A 24,059-nucleotide genomic window follows, 5' to 3' on the forward strand; every position below is an offset into this window, starting at 1 on the left:
ACAGGGATATTATTAATCACTGTACTTGAAAAATTATAGCTTATTATTTTTTTAAATTGCCAAACTCTCTGAAATGTAAAAATTCTTGTACAAATATTCTTTTTTATGAAAAGAAACTTAGTGTTTATCTTGAAGATTTTTTTTATTTCTAAATAGGAGAAAATTTATTTAAAAACTTTCAGTCACCAAATTTTAACATTTTTAAACACTACAGGACAAATAGATACTCTCTTTTTCTTCCATTTAAATATCAGTCTAGTGTGCCCAACGTATTTCAGTGATTTATGGTTCATAAATCATTTATTTAACAAATGGTTGTTGGATCCCAAACATGCAGCAGGAACTTTTCTGAATATGTAGCATATTGGGACAAACCATACAGATCCCTGCCTTCATGGAGCCTATATTCTATTAGTGGGAGACAGAAATTAACTTGTAAACAAATAAATGATTAAGTATTTCAGACATAAAAAATTACTGTAAGAAGTGGAAAACAAAAACATACGATAGAGCTTGTCTCGGATGGGATAGGCTGCTCTTGGAGACATGAATAATGGAAAGTAGCCAAGCAAACAAATATTTTGGGAAAAAGTTTTTAGGCAGAGGGAACAGAAGAAGTAACGGCATTAAGAGCAGGAAGAAACCTGGCATATTTGAGAAACAAATACAAAGCCAGTGGCACTAGAGGCTCTGGCCATGGTAGAGGGTAGTGGGACAGGAAATCAGAGCAGAGGCAGACTTCAGGCCTCGTGGGTTCTCTTGACCATCATAAAGGGTTTGACTTTTATTTAACTGGCAGTGCATTCTAATTTTTAAGGTAGTAGAAGCAGTTCTTTTTGAGAATCTCATAAGAGTTTTCACAGATTAATTATGTCTTCTAAATCCCTGTAGATACATCTGTAACATTCACTGATGTCTTAAATAACAAGAGAAAAATAATTTAGAAAATTAGAAATCAATGGTAGAGACAAGATTAGACTTCCGTTGATATAGTCTAATAAAATGTTCTAAACATAGGTAACCTAAACTGTGTCATTTTCTTGAGATACTGGAGTATTACCTATATAAGTGATTTTAACCCTTGCAGCCATTTTGGAACTGAAATTAAGTTTTTTGGTTTTTTAAAAAATCTAAACAGAAAATTACAAATCCGTGTTTGAGAAAAGTAGTCACAAAAATCATTGCAGTTTCAGGATGAGTGTGTTCTTTGACTATTTCCCCATAGCATCTTTAGTTATAAATAAGATCAGGTACCAAGCAACAACCAATATGGTACTAGAATTTATAAATGAATTAAATAACCTAATTACACATATTTTACTTCTTACAGGTAATGACCTAAATGCCCTGAAATTCAGTAAGTGAACTAATACAATTTCGTGATGATCTTGAATCACCTTTGAGATTAATGATTAATGTGCGTCTTCATGTATATATTGCTTATGCTAAAATAATTAAATGTGCTTTTCAAATATTTCTAGAACAAGTGTAATGCTCTACTGAACTTAATATTAAACACAGTGTGCCAGACTTTTGATTGATTATACTTTTGGCATATTTCAGGGCTGTTTACTTTTTTCCTAGACATTTTCTCAATAGAAAACAAAGCTATTAAATTTTTTGTTCTTTCATGTAATGTTATTTATAGGGCATTTTCAAAAATCATGTAATTTAGGAGAAAGTATTTTTATTTTGCAATGAAAAATTGAATTGCTGTTGTTCTTCTTAAAGCTTCTTTTCTTGACTTCCATTTTGTTTTGTTTCTAGGGTTAATTAATTATGTAATGTAAATTGCTGTAACATGGAGCAGTTAGCTAGAATGATATTTCTATCTCCCAGACTAGCAGTTCCTCCAATTAAATACTAAATATATTAATAGCAAATGAACAGATAATTCAAATATATATTAAGCTTTAATAGTGTTCTTGGAATCTTATTTAAGCATAGGTCTTTTAATATTGAGATGTCACTAAATATCAAATATAAACAGTTACTTCAAAAAACTAGTGAAAGCCTTTAATAAAAACAAGAAAGTGATTAATTTTCTTCTATATGTACAACCATGCTTATGCTGTGGAGTGTACAACATACAGCATGTTGTTCTCCTCTAGTTTAGAGTGTAAAATATACAGCATGTTGTTCTCCTCTAGTTTCCACTCACTAGAGATGGAAATGGCAACCCACTCCAGTGTTCTTGCCTCGAGAATCCCAGGGACGGGGGAGCCTGGTGGGCTGCTGTCTATGGGGTCGCACAGAGTCAGACATGACTGAAGTGACTTAGCAGAGACATAAGATATAAAACTTATATCAAAAAGAATATAATGCACAATAAGATAAATGATAAAGAAGAGCGTGTCTTGTAAGTGCTATGTAAATTTAGAGGAGAGAACTATATCACCATGTGCAGAAGCTAAAGATTTTATGTGGGAAGTGAAGGATGTAGCCTGGGGCTGCTTATATGGCTGGGTTTAGAAAACACCCAGGTAGGATAATAGCAGAAGCAAAGGCCCTGAGGTGACAAAGAGCACAGTAAACAATATTGTCTGCAATGGGAGATTTCTTTGGGGGAAGAATAGAATGGGTAAGTGGTCTTGGATGTGTGCAGGTCCTTAAATACTAGGCTTTACTGGGATTTTGGTATTATCATAAGGCCTTTGGAATCAGTGAAGGATTTTGACTTAGAGAGCAGAGTGAGGAATTCAACCTTTTAAGATTAGCAAGGTGAATTTGAGAGGACTTAGTAGTAGGTCGAGAATTTTTACATATGGTGTAGCATAGATACACCAACCTATTTAGAGGGAGAGACTAAGGTGTGATTCTGTACTAATTTCATTGTTAGTGAAATATACAAAATATTTCAAACATTAGCAAGAGGGTCAGGTTAAAGAATATTAACTTAGTCATAGTAAAAAGATGGGCTCATATTTTCCTAAAGCAAATGCAATTTGAATTTCTCATGCTAAAAAATCACATTTTATTGTATATATCAGATGTAAATGGAGACAGTCTGTAAAGAAGGATGTAAATGGAGCACACATATTTAACCTTAAGAATATCCATTTTACTATTTTAAATGACTGTTTCAAGGTGAAAATTGCTTTTCAGTACTCTGTGGGGTATATTTTTCATATCATAAAGCACATCAAAAACATGAGCAAGAATACTGGAGTGGGTGGCCATTTTCCTCCTCTATGGAATCTTCCCAACCCGAGGATTGAACACGCATCTGCTGTGTCTCCTGCAGTGCAGGGTTATTCATCCACTGAGTCATCAGGGAAGCCTCTGAGAACAACCACTGTAGATTTTGTAACAAACAGAATAACCATGACTTTATATCTTGTGATAAAGTATAGCTTATTATGCGATAACTCTAATAAATTGATTCAGAAAGCTTTTTCTGGAAAGAGCATGAGGAAAAGATATTGAACAGCGATAGTTGCCTTTCCCAAGTTATGATGCTGCTCAGAGATTCTTAGACCTGCATATGCATAGAAGGTTATGTATGTGGAGAATCTGCTCCCATCAGTGAGCTGAGGAGCCCTGGTTTAGGCTGAGGCATGTGTGGAAAATGCTGCTGAAAAAACTGCTGTTGACTTAGACTGGCAGTTAGGCCATTTCTGAACTCAGGTCAAAGTCCCTCCAGAAGGAGTGAAAACTAACTTCAATGGCACAGTTCTCTAGCGGTCAAATTTACTATTGTATACCATCATGAACTCTAGGTGTACATGTATCCGCAGCACAGGATGTAGTTAAGATACAAGCAGTACTTCACATTTGGAAAAACTGTGTTATACAGTTAGTTGTAATATAACCTAATAATAGAATAAAAATAGACCCCAAATTGGAAAAATCTGTAGAGCTGTAATAAAATTTTCATTTCATTTTACACTTAAATATTAATTTACTAACTTTTATTTTGTCACCACTGAAGTTAATAAAATTGAAAAGTTAAACATTTGAAAGTATACACAGACATGATGATGACTCATCACTGAAGGGCTATAAAAGTTTCTTCTCCATTTCTGAGGTTAGAAAGGATAGAAGAGAGAACAGAGAGGGGAAGTATCTGCTGAGTACTTTGTGTAACTCCAGGCTTTACTTGCATTGTTATTTCTGAGAGCCGACATTGATGCTCTGCTTTGTTTGTCATTTAGGAGACTACACACACTAAATTTCTTTGTTTCACCACTACTTGTGATTGCTAAGGTCCACGTTTATTAGTACTTACAGTCCTTTGAGGGCTTCCCCGATGGCTCAGCGGGTAAAAAGAATCCGCCTGTAATTCAGGAGGCACAGGGAACATGAGTTCAGTCCCTGGGTTGGGAAGATCTTCTGGAAAAAAGAAATGACAGTCCACTCTAGTATCCTTGCCTGGGAGATCCCGTGGACAGAGGAGTCTGGTGGGCTACAGTCCATGGGGTTGCAGAGTCAGACATGACTTAGCAATTAAACAACAACAATGAGAATGAGTGATGCAAATAATCAAAGCTGTTGGAAAGATGAGACTAAGACATTGTTTTAGGAAAAGATGGATATAACTCTACATACGTGGCAGATGTTTGCCCTTCTCAGACAGTGTGGATTTTAAAAGGAAAGAACAATGGCGTTTGAAAAAAATTATTTTACAATAGAAAGGCAAAAAGCATTTTATTCACTAATGTATATGATACTGTGCTTTATTTCTTGTATATTAAGTTTTAAAATAATCCATCAGACTTACTGTGGAGAAAACATTTCTCCTAAATCCTTTAAATTTCTTCTTAGTGCTAGATGATCTTCATATATCCATTTAAATTCTCTGAGAATGTGTTCCACTTCAAATATAAGTCCTTTGGAGGACATGATGCTTTGGAAAGGAAGGGAAGAAGAGGGCAGAATGCCCAAAGGATTTGTTGTACCATTTTTCAAAGCAGAGGCCAGCTGTTTGGGAACTAGAATTAAAATGTAAATTATCAAAGGGGAATAATGAGAGCCATTCTTTTCAGACAATGTCCAATGCAATCACAGTGAGAAAAGGGTTCAGGGAGATTTTCTACTATGCACAAGTCACAAATGAATTGAAAGGCTAGGAGGGAAGTGATTTACAAGAAACTAAGTGGACACAACCCACAGATTGTCTAGGACTCTGGGTAGTTGAATTAATTGAGGAACAGTACTTCAGTGCTGCTGGGACTGAATCCAAATTACAAGATAACGGTGCACAGAACTGAGGAAGTCACTGCATTAGTACCATAGCAGGACTATAAATTTAACTATAGTGCTGGCATGAGTTGCATTTCATGTGGTTTTATGAATCAAAATAGAGGTCTTTGAATACAAGGCGGTGCCACATGGGAACAAAATAGGAAGATTATACATGAGCTTGGTCAAAATTTTTGTATTCACAGTAGAACAAAAATCTATGAGAGCTTTCAAATCCAAGGATTTTCACAGATAAATTAGTTTTTATTTGTATTAATATACAAATTTAAGTACTTTGAGGATAAGTCCAAAGGGCTACACATAACTCTTGTAGGTATATGTTCATTTGAACTTGGTCTAATCCTAGTATTTGGTGTCAATCAGACATCATAGATCTGTAATGAAGAAAACAACTATCAGTGAGAAAGGAAAACTATAAATATACTGATTGAGTTTTGTACAAACTATGGAAGTGAAAGAATAAAATAACTTTTTAAAAGTTTGGGGCTTGGGGGTCTTATACACATTTTTATAAAACATTCATCCATGATTTTGCCTTTTATATGACAGTAAGGTTTATATAATAGCTAAGGACTAAGTCTCAGTTAGTGCTTGAAATAATAAGAGGTTTGATTAGCCAATAAATGTTTAAAATTATGGCCTCTTCCTCCTCCCCCCACCATCACCTAAACACACACACACACAGGTACACACACACAATATTTTATTTGGTTTGGATCCATCACTATTACTGGTCGATTAGTTCCATTTTTAAAGCTTAGCAAACACCTGTATTCTGCCAGCTCTCTATTTTGTATCTCCAGTTTGGGGCTTCTTTCTGAGAATCAGGCTCCTATACCGCACTGCCTGCTGAGTGGCTCCACTTAGCATTCTGTAGGCACCTGAAACTCATCATGTTCGTAATGAAACTTATTTCAACATTCGTCCTACATTCTTTTTATAGTCTCTATTTTAGGTAATGGAACTATTCCAAGTCAGAAACCAAAAGTTATCCTAGACTCCTAATGTATTTCCTAAATATTAATTTCTTTCAAATTTTTCTTTTCGTCTCTACTCTCACTGAATTGATTGTCCATTTAGTTTATTGATTTTCTTGCCTCCAATCTTTTCACATTATATTCAGTCTTTAGAAGAATGAAAGTGATTTTTTTAAACTGTATATCTAGCCAGATCACTCTTCTGTTTAAAATCCTCCCTTCAGTGTATTTTTAACATAACTGTAAAGCTATGCAAATATATAAGCATGGTATCTTTTCCATCTATTTTCAGCCACCGCCTGCATTTTGGCCCTCTCAGAACTACCAAACTTACTATAGGTCTTCCCACAAATTACTTGCTCTATTCTTCCCATTATGTTCCCGCCCTGCCCCCACCCCCCAGCTCTGCCCCATTGGTATTTGTTTTCCAGACTTCCCAGGTGGTTCAGTGTAAAGAATCCGCCTGACAATGACGGAAACACGGATTCAGTCCTTGAATTGGGAAGATCCCTGGAGAAGGAAATGGCAACCCACCCCAGTATTCTTGCCTGGGAAATCCCATGGAACCTGGGAGGTTCCACGGGGTCGCAAAAGAGTCAGACATGACTTAGTGACCAAACCCCAATTGCTTTTATCTTGCAAAACCAGATCAGCTTTTGTATTTCTCTCCTGCTGGATATTTATGCTTCTTGAGGAAAGGAACCGTCGTATTCATTATCATAAATTCAATACCTAGCAGAGGGCCTGGCATACACTATACACTTGATAATTATTTGTTGAACTGAATAATGCTGGTTTATGGTTCTGTTTACCTTTTGCTATTGATTGCTTTGATTAAATGGGTGCTTGTCTGCAACACTGAGTTTCCATCCATGGAGTTAACTTTGGTCAAATACTTCAGTATACCGAGTATTTTCCTCATTAATTTATGCTCTTAATTGCTTCTCCATCTACTCAGAGAGCAGTTACTTCATGTTTACACCCAAAATCTGAGTAAAATAAAGGCTTCTTCACCTTAGATTGTTGCTTTCTTAGTGGGTTCTTGTGAAAGTTCGCTGTGATGGAGAACTTAATTGGCAATGATGTTAGCATTTCATAAGGTGAACAAGGATACTAGTATGCTTGAAGTCTATATTGTTTTGCTTTGTTGCTGTTGCTCAGTTGCTTAGTCACGTCCAACTCCTTGTGACCCCATGGACTACACATGCCAGGCTTCCCTGTCCTTTACTATCTCCTGGAGTTTGCTTAAACTCATGTCCTTTGAGTCGGTGATGCCATCCAATCATCTCATTCTCTGTCTCCCTCTTCTCCTCCTTCCCTCGATAACCAGCATCAGGGTCTTTTCCAGTGAGTCAGCTTTTTGCATCAGGAGGCCAAAGTATTGGAGCGTCAGCATCAGTCCTTCCAATGAATATTCAGGACCGATTTCCTTTAGGATATCTGGTTTGATCTCCTTACAGTCCAAGGGACTTTCAAGAGTCTTCTCCAGCACCACAATTCGAAAGCATCAGTTCTTCGGCACTTAGCCTTCTTTATGGTCCAGCTCTCATATCCATACATGACTACTGGAAAAAGCATAGCTTTGACTATATAGACTTTCATTGGCAAAAGTGATGTCTCTACTTTTTAATGTGCTGTCTAGGTTTGTCCTAGCTTTTCTTCCAAGAAGCAAGCATCTTTTAATTTCATGGCTGCAGTCACCATCCACAGTGATTTTGGAGCCCAAGATTATTTTGTTTAGGTTAACTTAATTTAATGGTAAGCAGTGATTTACCAAGAAGATTAACCATTGAAACCAACAAACTGATTGGAAGTTTAGCATTATTGTCTCAAATCAGTGATGGAAATTAGGACCTCCAACTTTTACTTTTCTTGGGGACTAACATAGAAATTTGTATGACTTTTTCATTCAATATTTGTTTCTGCTGTAGGATTAATTATGTTATTTAATCTCAGTAAGAAAATTAATAATTTATGCCTAAATAATATATAGGGAACATATGAATACTAATTAGTATGTTATAATTAAAAGACTTGAATTACACCTGCATCACACTGTCAGGTCAAGTATAAGTATACATTCCAGTTAAATCCAGCCAGTCAGTGTTATGTATAAGGAGACAGAGCTATTGGTCTAAAATTTGAACTTGAATTGGGTTGCTAATCTGAATTGAAATCTTTGTTAAATTTTTGGTTGCAGCTTAATAAAATTACTTGTAAGTAGTTAGAGGGAAAATGAAAATTAGAGTATAATTTAGATTCCATTACACTGACTTCTCCAGGGGTATGTGAGTTATTTATTTAACATGGAATTTAATTATAATGAATATTTTCAAACTGAGTTGTCTTTGAGATTGAGACTAGTTTGCTATTCAAATAGCCACTGAAGAAATGTGAAAAACACGAGGTTTCTGCATTAAATTTTTTAAATTGGAAGGAATTTTCAAATAGTGACTTTAAAAATTCTAGAACATTTTATAAAATGTCACACTTCAAAAAATATTTGGTTGTTACATTGTTAAAATCATAAATCAAGGAGCTGTGGGGGCTCCTCTGGTGATCCAGTGGTTAAGTGGTTAAGACTTCCTGCCTCTATCACGGTGGATGTAGGTTTGATCCCTGGTTGGGGAACTAAGATCCCACAGTCCACTCAGCATGACCAAAATGCTGGAAAAAAAAGAAGAAGAAACTGTGATGCTGGATGAATTACCAGCATTACTCTGAAGAAGACATGGTTTGTCATTTTAGTTTGCATGCAGCCTTGCTTGTGTCTGATTCTATAATCAGTAACTTCCCAAGAAGGATATGGCATATATCTGTATCATTCAGTTTTGGATTTATAATCTAAGAGAATTATTCTAGTATTCAGATACTAATCACATAGTATTTGGTTCAGTTAGGTTCAGTTGCTCAGTCGTGTCTGACTCTTTGTGACCCCACAAACCGCAGCATGCCAGGCCTCCCTGTCCATCACCAACTCCCGGAGTCCACCCAAATCCATGTCCATTGAGTCGGTGATGCCACCGAACCATCTCATCCTCTGTTGTTCCCTTCTCCTCCTGCCCTCAATCTTTCCCAGCATCAGGATCTTTTCAAATGAGTCAGCTCTTTACATCAGGTGGCCAAAGTACTGGAGTTTCAGTTTTAGCATCAGTCCTTCCAGTGAATATTCAGGACTGATTTCCTTTAGGATGGACTGGTTGGATGTCCTTGCAGTCCAAGGGACTCTCAAGAGTCTTCTCCAACACCACAGTTCAAAAGCATCAATTCTTCGGCATTCAGCTTTCTTTATAGTCCAACTCTCACATCCGTACATGACTACTGGAAAAACCATAGCCTTGACTAGACAGACCTTTGTTGACAAAGTAATCTCTCTGCTTTTCAATATGGTGTCTAGATTGGTCATAACTTTCCTTCCAAGGAGTAAGTGTCTTTTAATTTCATGGCTGCAATCACCATCTGCAGTGATTTTGGAGCCCAGAAAAATAAAGTCAGCCACTGTTTCCCTATCTATTTGCCATGAAGTGGCCACAGGACTGGAAAAGGTCCGTTTTCATTCCAATTCCAAAGAAAGGCAGTGCCAAAGAATGCTCAAACTACCGCACATTTGCACTCATCTCACACACTAGTAAAGTATTTGGTTAGACACACTTTAAAATGATGGAGCCCAGACTGGTGCCCTGTGATGAGCTAGAGGGGTTGGGTGGGGGGAGGGGAGGGAGGCTCAGTAAGGAAGAGATAGATATATGTGTGTGTGTGTATAGTTATGACTGATTCAAGTTGTTGTATGGCAGAAACCCAACACAAAATTGCAAATCAATTTTTCATGAATTAGAAAACAAATGAAAATTTTAAAAAATGGTTCCCTCTAAGAAATTTCAGAAATCACTAATAAAAATCACAGTCCTATTCTAGCACATCTAGTGGGCAGTAAGAGCAATCAATATCATTATTGTCTTTTTGCTTGCTAGAGAGGGGTTTCTGTTTACACTAAAAGGAAAAAACAACCAACCAAACACTGTGGGATGCACAATGTAAATTTCTGCTTTGCCAAGAGTGATAGTGAACATACATGAAAGTAAAACCTACATCATAATCATTGTTCAGAATAGATTGACAAGAGTGTGGTTTCAGTGTTTGTGTTTTCTTAAAACACCAAAGCTACATGACACTGGTTTTTCGGCAGAGAAATTGCAACACGTTTAAAACATGTAGCCAAAAATACGGGTGAAGCCAAGAGAAAAGTTGGTACTCTTGTTTCTTATGCAAAAGCCCACATTGCTCAGAACATAAAATCCTACTTGACCCATAGATAGTCTGCTTTGAGAGTAAGATGTTATTTGTATGTGACATCTTAACTATGATGGCTTATAACAGATGATCAAGAAAATCGTGTTCTGTCAACAGAACTAAACTTGGGAATGATTATCAGAAGCATTGGCAAACCTTTCAGACACCCACGTCTTCCAAGAAAATTACTCACAATAGCAATTTTGCTTTGAGGTATTAGGCTGCGTGTTTTAGTAAAATGTGGTTATAAACTCAACCAGAAAACAAAGCATTTCCTTTCTTTTTGTCTTATAGACCGTAAAACATATCATTAACTAAATGAACAAAAAGCCACATATTTTTTTGACAATCATAAACTAAGTATCTTTGTTTCCTGCCTGTTACAGAATGCCATAACAGAATTAGTTTTACATCATGAGATGCATCTCACAAGCATCACAAGATGCCACACAAGCAAATGCTAAAAATTATTTGGATTTGAGGGGGTAGGTAAGTTTATAATGGCTCAGTTTAATTCCATACTGTGGTTATAAGCGTGATATGCTTTTAGAAAAAGTGAAATTATTTTAGAAAAGTGTCACTTTTCATATACTTTCTTGCAGTTCTATTCATTAACTAACAAACAGAAGTGAAGGAAACTTTAATAGACTGCTGAATGTGGTCTTGACAGACATACCTAGTGTTCTTTAGATGTATATGGGCCTTTTGTCAACAGTTTGATTGTAGTTGCATCCAAGGGTCTGCCTGGGGTTATTTTTCCTCCTTTGACTTAGCTTTAATGTTACAGTGTATATTTTATCTGTTTTATTGAAAAAGAAAAATCCCAAGAATAGCTTGGGTATACTTACCCACCCTGCCACCATCACCAATCTCAGTTTAAAAATTAAAAAAAAAAAGCTTTATACATTAAATTATTTTGAAAATGTTGACTATTTAATGAATAAAAATGAAACACACTGTAAATTTACAGTGGTGGAATTTTTTGGTGTATCTGTAGTTAACCTAGAACTATCTGGACATAAATGAGCCAAGGAAAGCAATTTTGCAGTAACAAAATTGTCTAAAATTATATTATTAAAATAGACAAGAGGGAAGGGAGATTCTAGCTGTCTTATCTTTCCACCCAAGTTTGAATAAATATACCTGGTTTTTCTCAGGTCATGGTAATCAGTTTCTTCTTTGTGGAACTAATAATTGAGAGAGTCAAAGAGTCTGCTTCCTCACACCTTGCTATTTTATTTACTTATTTTATTTTTATTTTCCTTACTATTTTATTTAAGTGGAGTAAATTCTGCAGACTTGAAAGTCTGGCCTCTTATTGAAATTTAATTCGTCCATGCCAGATTCAAATACAGAGAGCTGTACTCATTACCCAAGACTTCAAAAGTATGACACTGTCAATTGGAGAGCAGATATTTTCTTAGGTCTTACCTGTCTAGGTACTCTAGGTAGTTTAGGACTGTGTAGGTCCTTTAAAGCCAACTCTTAGGTTGTAAATGCCATGAGACTTATTTGCCAGTATATCACCTAGCAAATTGGCTGGATCATAGTAGATGCATAACATAGATTTTCTTAAATGAAAGAAGGAACAATAGGGTAAGAAAGCTGCTTCAGGTCCAACAGACACAAATATTTAGCAAGGGCAAGCTCCTTATACCAGAACTGCCTGGTGGCTTGGATGGTAAAGAATCTGCCTGCAGTGCGGGAGACCTGGGTTCCGTCCCTAGATTGAGAAGATCCCCTGGAAGAAGAGGATCTTCTTGGAGAAGGAAATGGCAATCCACTGTAGTATTCTTGCCTGAAGAATCCCATGGACAGAGGAGTCTGCAGGCTCCATGGCCTGGGGGTCGCAAGAGTTGGACATGACTTAGCAGCTCAACCACCACCACCAGCGTGCGCTAGCATAGCATGCTGGATACTGGATTTGAAACTGAAACTTTTTTTGAAACCTGGAAGAGGGCATGGCAACCCACTCCAGTATTCTTGCCTGGAGAATCCCCATGGACAGAGGAGCCTGGCAGGCTATAGTCCATGGGGTTGCAAAGAGTCGAACATGACTGAACAAATAAGCACATGAGCTCCTTATCCCAGAACTACAGAAATGCTTTGAGAAGGACAGATTAAGAAATCCCGATGTTCAAGGAAGCCCTTCCTTCTCTCTATAAACTAAACCTGTGTTTTCATATCAAGTCCCACCTCTTCTATCAAGCTTTCCAACTTTCATAGTCTGTACCAGTGATCTCAAACTATTTTAGTAGTTTACCATATACTAAAACAGCAGTGAGCATATAACCTAATGCATATTGATTTTATGATATTTGTTAAAATTCCATAGATTGAACTGTTATATAATTATAAATATAAAAATAGAAATTAAAAAAGACTAAATTAAGCAGGAAATAAAGAGTAACTTTCTTTTGACAATCACAGTAGCTTTATTAACATCTAAAAGGCAGATATGAGTAAATTTTGTTATTAATGAATTTGGATATAAATCTATATTATACATAATTACCTTGTTTCTAATTTCTTTGGCTGACTTCTTTTCAGATTAGTATAGGCTTTAGTCTTGGTAACATGTGACATCTGATGTGTTAGATGTGTTGGGACAAGGTGAAGCTGGCAGTGCCAAGGACAGTTCAGTTCAGTCGCTCAGTCATGTCCGACTCTTTGTGACCCCACGGACTGCAGCACACCAGGCTTGCCTGTCCATCACCAACTCCCAGAGCTTACCCAAACTCATGTCCATAGAGTTGGTGATGCCATCCAACCATCTCATCCTCTGTCGTCCCCTTCTCCTCCTGCCTTCAACCTTTCCCAGCATCAGGGTCTTTTCAAATGAGTCAGTTCTTTGCATCAGGTGGCCAAAGTATTTGAGTTTCAACTTCAGCATCAGTCCTTGAAATGAATATTCAGGACTAATTTCCTTTAGGATGGACTGGTTGGATCTCCTTGCTGTCCAAGAGACTCTCAAAAGTCTTCTCCAACAGCACAGTTCAAAAGCATCAGTTCTTTGCTCTCAACTTTCTTCATAGTCCGACTCTCACATCCTTACATGACTACTGAAAAACCATAGATTTGACTTTGTGGACCTTTGTTGGTAAAGTAATATCTCTGCTTTTTAATATGCTGTCTAGTTTGGTCATAGCTTTTCTTCCAAGGAGTAAGTGTCTTTTTATTTCATGGCTGCAATCAACATCTGCAGTGATTTTGGAGCCCAAGAAAATAAAGTCTGTCACTGTTTCCATTGTTTCCCCATCTATTTGCCGAGAAGTGATGGGATCAGATGCCATGATCTTACTTTTCTGAATGCTGAGTTTTAAGCCAACTTTTTCAGTCTCCTCTTTCACTTTCATCAAAAGGCTCTTTAGTTCTTCTTCACTTTCTGCCATAAGAGTGGTGTCAAGAGTCAGACACGACTGAGTGACTTCCCTTTCACTTTTCACTTTCACACATTGGAGAAAGAAATGGCAACCTACTCCAGTGTTCTTGCCTGGAGAATCCCAGGGATGGGGGAGCCTGGTGGGCTTCTGTCTATGGGGTCACGCAGAGTCAGACACAACTGAAGTGACTTAGCAGCAGCAGCATCTGTGTATCTGAGTTTATTGATATTTCTCCCGGCAATCTTGATTCCAGTTTGTGCTTCATTCAGCCTGGAATGAATGAATGAATACCAATGAATACATTGGTATTTGTCATGATGTACTCTCCATATAAGTTAAATAAGCAGGGTGACAATATACAGCGTTGACGTACTCCTTTCCAGATTTGGAACCAGTCTGTTGTTCCATGTCCCATTCTAACTGTTGCTTCCTGACCTGCATATAGATTTCTCAGGAGGCAGGTAAGGTGGTCTGGTATTCTCATCTCTTGAAGAATTTTCCACAGTGTGTTGTGATCCACACAGTCAAATGCTTTGGCATAGTCAATTAAGCAGAAGTAGATGTTTTCCTGGAACTCTCTTACTTTTTTGATGATATAACAACGGATGTTGGCAAGTTTATCTCTGGTTCCTCTGCCTTTTCTAAAACCAGCTTGAACATCTGGAAGTTCACATATTGCTAAAACCTGGCTTGGAGAATTTTGAGCATTAGTTTACTAGTGTGTGAGATGACTGCAATTGTGTGGTAGTTAGAGCATCCTTTGGCATTGCCTTTCTTTGGGTTTGGAATGAAAGCTGATCTTTTTCAGTCCTGTGGCCACTGCTGATTTTTCCAAATTTGCTGGTATATTGAGTGCAGCACTTCCGCAGCATCATCTTTTAGGATTTGATATAGCTCAACTTGACTTCCATCACCTCTACCAGCTTTGTTCGTAGTGATGCTTCCTAAGGCCCACTTGACTTCACATTCCGTAATGTCTGGCTCTAGATGAGTGATTACACCATTATGGTTATCTGGGTCATGAAGATCTCTTTTGTATAGTTCTTCTGTGTATTCTTGCCACCTCTTCTTAATATCTTGTACTTCTGTTAGGTCCATATCATTTCTGTCCTTTATTGAGCCCATCTTTGCAGGAAATGTTCCCTTGATATCTCTAATTTTCTTGAAGACATCTCTAGTGTTTCCCATTCTATTGTTTTCCTTTATTTCTTGGCACTGATCACTGAGGAAGACTTTATGTCTTCTTTCTATTCTTTGGAACTCCGCTTTCAAATAGGTATATCTTTCATTTCCTCCTTTGCCTGTAGCTTCTCTTCTTTTCACAGCTATTTGTAAGGCTTCCTCAGACAACCATTTTGCCTTTTTGCATTTCTTTTTCTTGGGGCTGGTCTTGATCACTGCCTCCTGTACAATGTCATGAACTTCTGTTCATAGTTCATCAGGCACTCTGTCTATCAGATCTAATCCCTGAGTCTGTCACTTCTGCTGTATAATTGTAAGGGATTTGAATTAGGTCATACCTGAGTGGTCTGTGGTTTTCCCTACTTTCTTCTTTTTAAGCCTGAATTTGGCAGTAATGAGCCAAATTCATCCCATGATCTAAGCATGGCAGCCACTGCCAGCTCCCAGTCTTTTTTTGCTGACTGTGTGGAGCTTCTCCATCTTTGGCTGCAAAGAATATAATCCATCTGGTTTTGGTATTGACCATCTGGTGATGTACATGTGTAGAGTCTTCTACACATTAGTCTTCTCTTGTGTTGTTGGAAGAGGGTGTTTGCTATGACCAGTGCGTTCTCTTGGCAAAATTCTTTTAGCCATTGACCTGCTTCGTTTTGTACTCCAAGGCCAAATTTGTCTGTTGCCATGTATCTCTTGATTTTGTACTTTTGCATTCTAGTTCCCTATAATGAAAAGGACATCTTTTTTGGGTGTTAGTTCTAGAAGGTCTTGTAGGTCTTCATTGAACTGTTCATTTCAGCTTCTTCAGCATTACTGGTTGGGGCATAGACTTGGCTTACTGTGATACTGAGTATTTTGCCTTGGAAATGAACAGAGATCATTCTGTCACTTTTGAGGTTGCATCCAAGTACTGCATTTCAGACTCTTGTTGACTATGATGGTTACTCCATTTCTTCTAAGGGATTCTTGCCCACAGTAGTAGATATAATGGTCATCTGAGTTAAATTCTCCCATTCTAGTCATAGAATATGGTGAAGTAGAAGGACATGCACTCATCTTCTCCTGCAAGAACTCCAAAATTACAACTCACTGCTGAACAACAATTGGCAGGAGACTATTGGATCCCACCGAAAAAAGATAACCCACATCCAAAGGCAAAGGAGAAGCCCTAGCAAGACGGTGGGGGGAGCAAAATCACATTTAGAATCAAACTCCATATCTGCCAGAGATGCTCAGAGGGCTCAAAGAAACCTTGTGCACACTGGGACCCAGAGAACCCACAGAGCCTGAGCCAGAACTGTGTTTGAGTGTCTCTTGTGGAAGTACAGGTCAGCAGTGGACTGCTGCAGAGTCAGGGGCTCTGGGTGCAGTAGACTTGGGTATGGCATAAGCTCTCTTGGGGGAGGTCACCATTAACCCCACCATAGAGCCACCAAAACTTACACAGGACTGGGGAAACAGACTCTTGGAGGGCATAAACAGAAGCTTGTGCACACCAGGACCCAGGAGAAAGGAGCAGTGTCCCCAAAGAGACTGACCCAGACTTGCCCGTGAGTGTCTAGGAGTCTCTAGCGGAGGCATGGGTTGGCAGAGGCATGGGTTGGCGGTGGCCAGCTGCAGGGTTGGGGGCACTGAGTACAGCAGTGCCTGCATGAGACCTTTTGAAGGAGGTCTCCATTATCTTCATTACCTCCATCATAGTTTGGCCTCAGGTCAAACAACAGGGAGGGAACACAGCCCCACCCATCAACAGAAAATTGGATTAAAGAGTTACTGAGCTTGTCCCTGGAAAAGGCAATGGCACCCCACTCCAGTACTCTTGCCTGGAAAATCCCATGGATGGAGGAGCCTGGTGGGCTGTAGTTCATGGGGTTGCACAGAGTCGGACACAACTGAAGTGACTTAGCAGCAGCAGAGCATGTCCTTGCCCATTAGAACAAGACCCAGTTTTCCCCACAGTCAGTCTCTCCTATCAGGAAGCTTCCATAAGCCTTTTATCCTTCATCAGAGGGCAGACAGAAAGGAAACCACAATCACAGAAAACTAACCAATCTGATCACATGGACCACAGCCTTGTCTAACTTAGAGAAACAATGAGCCATGCCCTGTAGGGCCACCCAAGATGGAGGGGCCCTGGTGGAGAGTTCTGACAAAATGTGGTCCAATGGAGAAGGGAATGGCAAGCCACTTTAGTATTCTTGCCACAAAAAGCCCATGAACAGTATGAAAAGGCAAAAAGATAGGACATTGAAAGATGAACTCCCCAGCTCGGTAGGTGCCCAGTATACTACTGGATATCAGTGGAGAAATAACTCCGGAAAGAATGAAGAGATGGAGCCAAAGGAAAAACAACACTCAAGTTTGGATGTGACTGGTGATAGACGTAAAGGCCGATGCTGTGAAGAGCAGTATTGCATTGGAAGGTGGAATGTCGGGTCCATGAATCAAGGCAAATTGGAAGTGGTCAAACAGGAGATGGCAAGAGTGACCATTGACATTTTAGGAATCAGAAAACTAAAATGGACTTGAATATGTGAATTTAACTCAGATGACCATTATGTCTACTACTGTGGGGAAGACATGCCAACTTAAATATTTATAACAATTCATTTTTTTCCTCTTAGTAAAAAATGTGAATGGAGTTTCTAACATTTACTTCCTGTACTGCAATAGGGCCCATGTGTTTTTACTATATCACTTAGTACTTGAATATCTAAAACTTATTATTATTTGCCTTTGCTCAAGTATATTTATATACTTACCCATCAGAATGTCTGTAAAGGACATGAAGGTCATATCTTATACTTGAGTATCCTATGTATCATCTGAAAACACCTGTAAATAATGTTCAAAAATTATTTGATTTAAGGATTATAGCTAATTGGAAAACCCTATTTTTTGATAATTTTGATTCTTTACAATAATCTAAAGAATCAGAATCTAATAGGAATTACCTTAATTACCTTAAAATGGGCAGTACGGTAGACGATATGAAAAAAGTATTTGAACTGTCTTGCAATCTGTGTACTACTATACTGGAGTGGGTTGCTGAGATATCCTGGAGAAGGAAATGGCAATCCACTCCAGTATTCTTGCCTGGAAAATTCAATGGACAGAGGAGCCTGGCAGGCTACAGTCTATAGGGTCATAGGAGTTGGACATGACCTAGCGACTAAACTACCACATACAGTAGTCAGATGTAATTACTAGAATTTCCAAGTTCTCTTATGAAAGAGTTTTCTTTTTTTTTCAAAGCTATTAGCAAGTTCGAATTTTACCTTTTATTTCTCCTGGCTGAGTAAGACCATATCTGCCGGGAGCCAGCGTGAGGAATTCCGCCCGTGACAAGGTCATGAGGAAGGAAGCTGACATACGCAAGGTTGTGATCAGACTTCAGGAGTTCCCCCTGGCATTTTCTGAGCATCCACCCCCCACAAAAAATAAGAATCTGACTGCTTTTCCACTTTTCTGATATTCTCTGGAAAAAAGTCAACTCAGGGCTTTAGTCTTCTGCATTTGAAAGGATGTTTCAGTTAAACCCCCTCTGATAGCTCTCTAGTTTGCGTAACAGGTTTCCCGGACCTCTTACAGCTTGTGAATTGCTTACAGCCCCCCAACCACGAGAGGCACAAAGCTTAAAAGCATCTTAAAGATACGGAGCCTTTTTAAAGAGTTAAAAATTATATTGGTAGAGGGTTTTCACTGTTGACTCAATGACTGCTGCGAGGCCTCCATATTCTTTATCTTTTAGGCACCTGGGAGGATGTCAATGTAAATGGGATATGGAAAAAGATATATAGTAGTTTTGATGTTAGCAACACTAGACTTTTGAGTTAATTACTTCTCTTTGTTATATATCACTGCACTCCTCTTGTGTCGTTGCTAGGTCATAATGTAACTTTATTTAGTGCTTTCTGAGAATGGCACCAGACTTTGGGAAGATCAACACAAACAAGTCTTCTGGTTGACAAACCCGTATCAGAAAAAAGGATGTAAAATGTTAATTGGCCCTTTTGGCTGGAAGATGATGTAAATTACCTAAGACTTGTGTATACAATTAGGTATGCAGAGAGAAAAGCCTGGTTTTGATAAGAGTCTGGACTGCTAACGCTGCATAACTTTGTGTTACCCATTGATCTCCATGTTTTATCAAAAGTATAAAAGGCCTTCTGAACAACAGGGGCCGGAGCCAGTCGCTGGACTGGTTTCCCCCGTGTCTCTCTCTCTTTTTCTCCCTTTCCCTCCCTCTGCTCTTTACTCTAATTTCAGGCTGAATTCCCATCTGGGGCGTGGAGGCTCGCCAAGTCTACTTACTTGCCCTGGCTGTTAAGACCCACATGAAAGGGAGCCTAAGGTGAGGCACCCTTAGATATTCAAGCGAGCGCCAGTGGCCCAACGTAGATGGTGCAGATTCCTTGTCTGGAATTTTATTGGTCTTCCATGTAATCCAAGTTATTCAGCCTTCTTTCTCCACTTAATTTTCCTACTACATTATTTCTCCCTAATCTAATCTTATATTTCTATATTAATAAATAAATGTTTTCCTTGTCAGCGCCATCCTCGCTTCGAATTCCCTGGATCCACCGGGGCTGGACCCCAGCACATTTCCTTTGGACTGATAAACCAAGAGATGTAATCCAAATCCATATAATTTGAATCTGAACAACTGAGTTATTAATACTTACTGTCCGAAATTGCTGTTTGTACCCTTTGATACTGAGGAGTCATTAAAATGAAGTTGGGCCATGTTAGGAAGGAAAGAAGTTTGTTTGTTTGTTTGTTTGTTTGTTTTATAAAAGATTCCTCATTTATTCCTCACTTCCTGACTGCCTGCCTGGATGCAGTCGGGGAGAGGGTCAAGGCAGGGAGTGAGTATAACCCTCAGGACCTGCTTCATCCAGGCTCCTGTTCTCTCTGAGTTCTTGCTCTTCTTTAGTCACTAAGTTGTGTCCGACTCTTTGCCACCCCATGAACTGCAGCATGCCAGGCCCCTCTGTTTTCCACTATCTCCTGGAGTTTGCTTAAATTCACATATGTTGAATCAGTGATGCTATCTAATCACCTCATCCTCTGCTGCCCTCTTCTTCTTTGGCCTTCAGTCTTTCCCAGCATTAGGGTCTTTTCCAGTAAATTAGCTCTTTGCCATCAGGTGACCACAGTATTGGAGCTTCAGTTTCACCTCAGTCCTTCCAATGAATATTCAGGGTTGATTTCCTTTAGGATTGATGGTTTGATCTCTTTGCCATCCTAGGGATTCTTAAGAGTCTTCTCCAGCACCACAATTCAAGAGCATTAGTTCTTCGGTGCTTAGCCTTCATTATGGTCCAACTCTCACATTCATACATGACTACTGGAAAAACCATGCTGTCTGGCTTCTTTGGGGTTCAGCAGAAGGGAAGCAAGAATGGATGATCAGCGGATGGGAGAAGAAAAAGGTTAGGTATTTATCTACTCTCCCCCTCTTCCCTCTGCTGTTGAGAATGCCTATGTCTCCCTGGAGGATAGGGCAGGCCTCTATCCCTGGCTGTAGCTTTTATGGAGTCTGGTTATACTGTTCTTTCTCTTTGCTCCTATGTCCCAGGGATGAAAATAGCTTTGTACTTTTCTAGTTCCTAGTCGGCAACATCCCTTGTTGGTTTTGTTAACTTTATCCACACCTCTAAAGAATCCCCTCCTCAAAAAGCACTTTTCTGATTGGACCATGACAGATATCCATGCTAAACAAGGTTGGAGTGTTTAATACAGATCTGAAGAAAATTTGCTGCCGGGTGTATGCAGGCACAGCTGCAGGAGGCTAAGAATAGCTCTGTTTGCAGCATCTTTTTTTTTCTCTTCAGAATCTTTTGCAGTTCTAAACTACTTTGGAGGGGTTCAGTAAGGACTTTATCTTTCACTGCCAGTGTTTCTCTTGTAATCTGATTCTCTCTCTACTCGTTCAGAAGAGCCTGATAGTAGAAGTTACCCTTGTTACTTGACCATAATAGTATTTTAGAATTGATGAACTTTAAAGAAGCATACCTCCAGAGAAGGAAATGGCACCCCACTCCAGTACTCTTGCCTGGAGAATCCCATGGACAGAGGAGCCTGGTAGACTACAGTCCATGGGGTCTCGAAGAGTTGGACGCGATTGAGTGACTTCACTTTCACTTTTCACTTGCATGCATTGGAGAAGGAAATGGCAACCCACTCCAGTGTTCTTGCCTGGAGAATCCCAGGGACGGGGGAGCCTGGTGGGCTTCTGTCTATGGGGTCGCGCAGAGTCAGACACGACTGAAGCGACTTAGCAGCAGCAGCAAAGATGCATACCTCAGTCTTGCATTTATCGTTTCAACTTTCTCTAATTTTATATAGAAAATCTGTATTGATTGTAAGTGAAATTTTAGGCAACACCAAGTTGATGTACTAATAATTAAGGACTCAGAGGAACATCTTGAAATCAAACAAGGTCTTTTTTCAAGTCTAGCTTTCAGAGTAACCCTGATCATGTCTTTGAGGTTAAGAGTAGGGAAGCATGTGAGGTGAGAGTCTAGGTAGTTTTCTCCTCTAGAGATAGACCTGTGATCTCTAGAAGCTGACTGAGACGGGGGAGGGTTGACCTATATGCAAATAAGAAAGACCTATTTCTAGGAGCTATTTAGTTTCCCCAGCTTCTTCAAGGAGATAAAACCCGCTTTCATCTAGTCTCCTGGCAGGTCCTTCTCCTAGAAAGGCTTTCTATCCGAAACTCTCCTCTCCTTTTTTGAGCATAGATGAGTTTCTTTAATCTAAAGATCTCCTTATACATTTTGTATTTTCTCACACACCTAAGGGGGAAAAAAAAAACACCCTGTGGTATTTTAGTACCCTTTTATGATATTCTGGGGCGTGTCCCTAGGCATCCTATATTCTTCCTGCCTTTGATAATAACATTTCTTCTGACAAAGTATATCTTCAGAATGAAACTGTTAGTTGCAATAGAATAAAAACATTAAAAGATTGATCCAAATTTTTACATTTTTGATAGCAGTATGTTTGGTCCTGCAATACACTGTCCCATCTGTCATAATGCTCCTCCATCCCTCCAGTTCCTAGGCTGTAGACACACCTTAGTACCAGCCAACAGTTCTCAATGTAAGTTGAAACATGAAGGGAGGCAGAAAGGTATGGTTTTAATATCTTACCTAAACTCCTTTGCTGAAGTCTTATAGCATTATTTTGTTTGATAATCGAAGGGGATGCATGTAGTTGGTCACTATCCTCTCTACAAACATTGTTGATCTTTCATGTATATAAATAATAATTACATCTCTCCATTTTCATTTTTACTATAAAATAAATTGAGAATATTTAGCCATAACCTTGATTTTTTCCTTCATGATTCTTATGTTCCAGTCCTACAGTTATTTTCTTTATCCATGTTTTCTCCTGCTCATCTGTATTTTGAAGATAGAATAGCCCAAAAATGAATTCTGAGCTTATATAAAAACACATATTAGACAGAGTGAAAATGTGCCTTATGGTCTTTGTGTTTTGTACTCTGTTATTACATCTCAAAATGACAGTATAATTGTAGAGATGTTACTATTTCTTTTGTAAACTATCTGAACCCCCGGATATTCTCTGCTTTAATGATGCATAATCAGCCATTATCTATCTTGTATTTATGCTTTTGTTTAAGAAATTAATGACAAACTGGCAATGATAGTTCTAATTTGGCACTTTTCTTGGCACATTCAGTCCTAAATTAGTCAGATTTCATATGTCAAAAAGATATTTTTTCCCCTTAAGAAATATGAGTCGGAACATTCAATATAAAAATATTCAAAATTGAAATGTATAGCTTTAATAAACAACAATGTAACATAATAATTTAAGATGGTTGAAGAAGGTTAGGATTGTATATAAATACCCATGACTATTACTGATTATATTTGTTTTCCAAAAGAGTAAAACCTAAGTCATCCCAAACATATTTGTGCCCATCTTACACTGAAAGTCTTGCAGAGAAAGATTCCATACATTCTCTTAGTAACCAAATTTCTTATTTAGAATTATTTTTATAGAATAAGTTAGTTTTCCAACCAAGGGCTCCCTGATTCTGCATTTATTCAGATGCAATGTTATGTCAGGAAAAACAGTGTTTCTCAAATGAGTAACTGTTTTATTGTGGGTATTAGTGGCATACACAGATGGCACTAGATAGAGTCACCCTTCCATTGGAAACTTTTTTAAAAATAGCAAATTTTAATGCTATTAGTTCAGTCAATAGTGAGTGAAAAATCTCAATCCTAAAATCAGAGAAAAAGAATTTTATATTGTTCATGATCTGAGGCAGGAGTTTATTCATCTAAACTAATGTGTTAGAAAATCATCAGTATATCCGCTGAGTGCTAAATATCTTATACATTTAATAGCATTAAATTATAATATCTTCTATTGTAATAAAACATAGTAACATGTAGTAGCATGTAATGGCTTCCCTGGTGGCTCAGTGGTAAAGAATCCACCTGGCAGTGGTGGGAGACATGGGTTCAGCCTGTGAGTTGGAAAGATCCCCTGGAGAAGGGAATGGTAACCCACTCCAGTATTCTTTCTGGACAATCCCATGAACAGAGAAGCCTGGCAGGCTACAATCCATAGGACTGCAAAGAATCGGACATGACAGAGCATGCAGCAGTAACATGTAATATGTAAATATGTGATAAGAGCTAATCTTTACATACTGTATAAGGTTTGAGCATGTGCCTTGCACTCTTTCCGGTGTGTATAATCACTTACTCCTTACAATAACCTCATTAAGTAGATATTGTTATTAACCTTCTCATACAAATGAGGAAACTAAGGTGAAGGATGTTAAGTACTTTGTCCAGAATCATACAGGTAGTTAGTAGTAAGGTGAAAATTTTATTCCATAATCCTAACAACGGGAATCAGCTTTCTTCTCTAAAATCAAATCATATTTGTTCTCTTTCTTGTGAGGTGATTTCAGATGTCCATTTGCTTGAAATATTTGAATTAGGTTACTTAGTAATATTTTTTCCATTTATTA

At 38.3% G+C, this 24,059-nt stretch overlaps 1 protein-coding gene across 26 annotated transcripts in view; it reads left to right on the forward strand.

Moving 5' to 3' along the window:
- MAP2 (microtubule associated protein 2) overlaps nt 1-24,059 on the forward strand; it is a 298,803-nt gene that overhangs the window by 11,600 nt on the left and 263,144 nt on the right. For 8 of the 26 annotated variants that reach the window (XM_069578205.1, XM_069578214.1, XM_069578191.1 and 5 more), the window contains exon 2: nt 1,331-1,357. The exons of the other annotated variants lie outside the window; for them this stretch is intronic. The gene's annotated coding sequence lies outside the window, so the exon portion shown is untranslated. The remainder of the gene's footprint in view (nt 1-1,330; nt 1,358-24,059) is intronic. 26 annotated transcript variants of the gene reach the window in all.

Source organism: Ovis canadensis, chromosome 2, assembly GCF_042477335.2.
Source record: "Ovis canadensis isolate MfBH-ARS-UI-01 breed Bighorn chromosome 2, ARS-UI_OviCan_v2, whole genome shotgun sequence".
Lineage (NCBI taxonomy): Eukaryota > Metazoa > Chordata > Mammalia > Artiodactyla > Bovidae > Ovis > Ovis canadensis.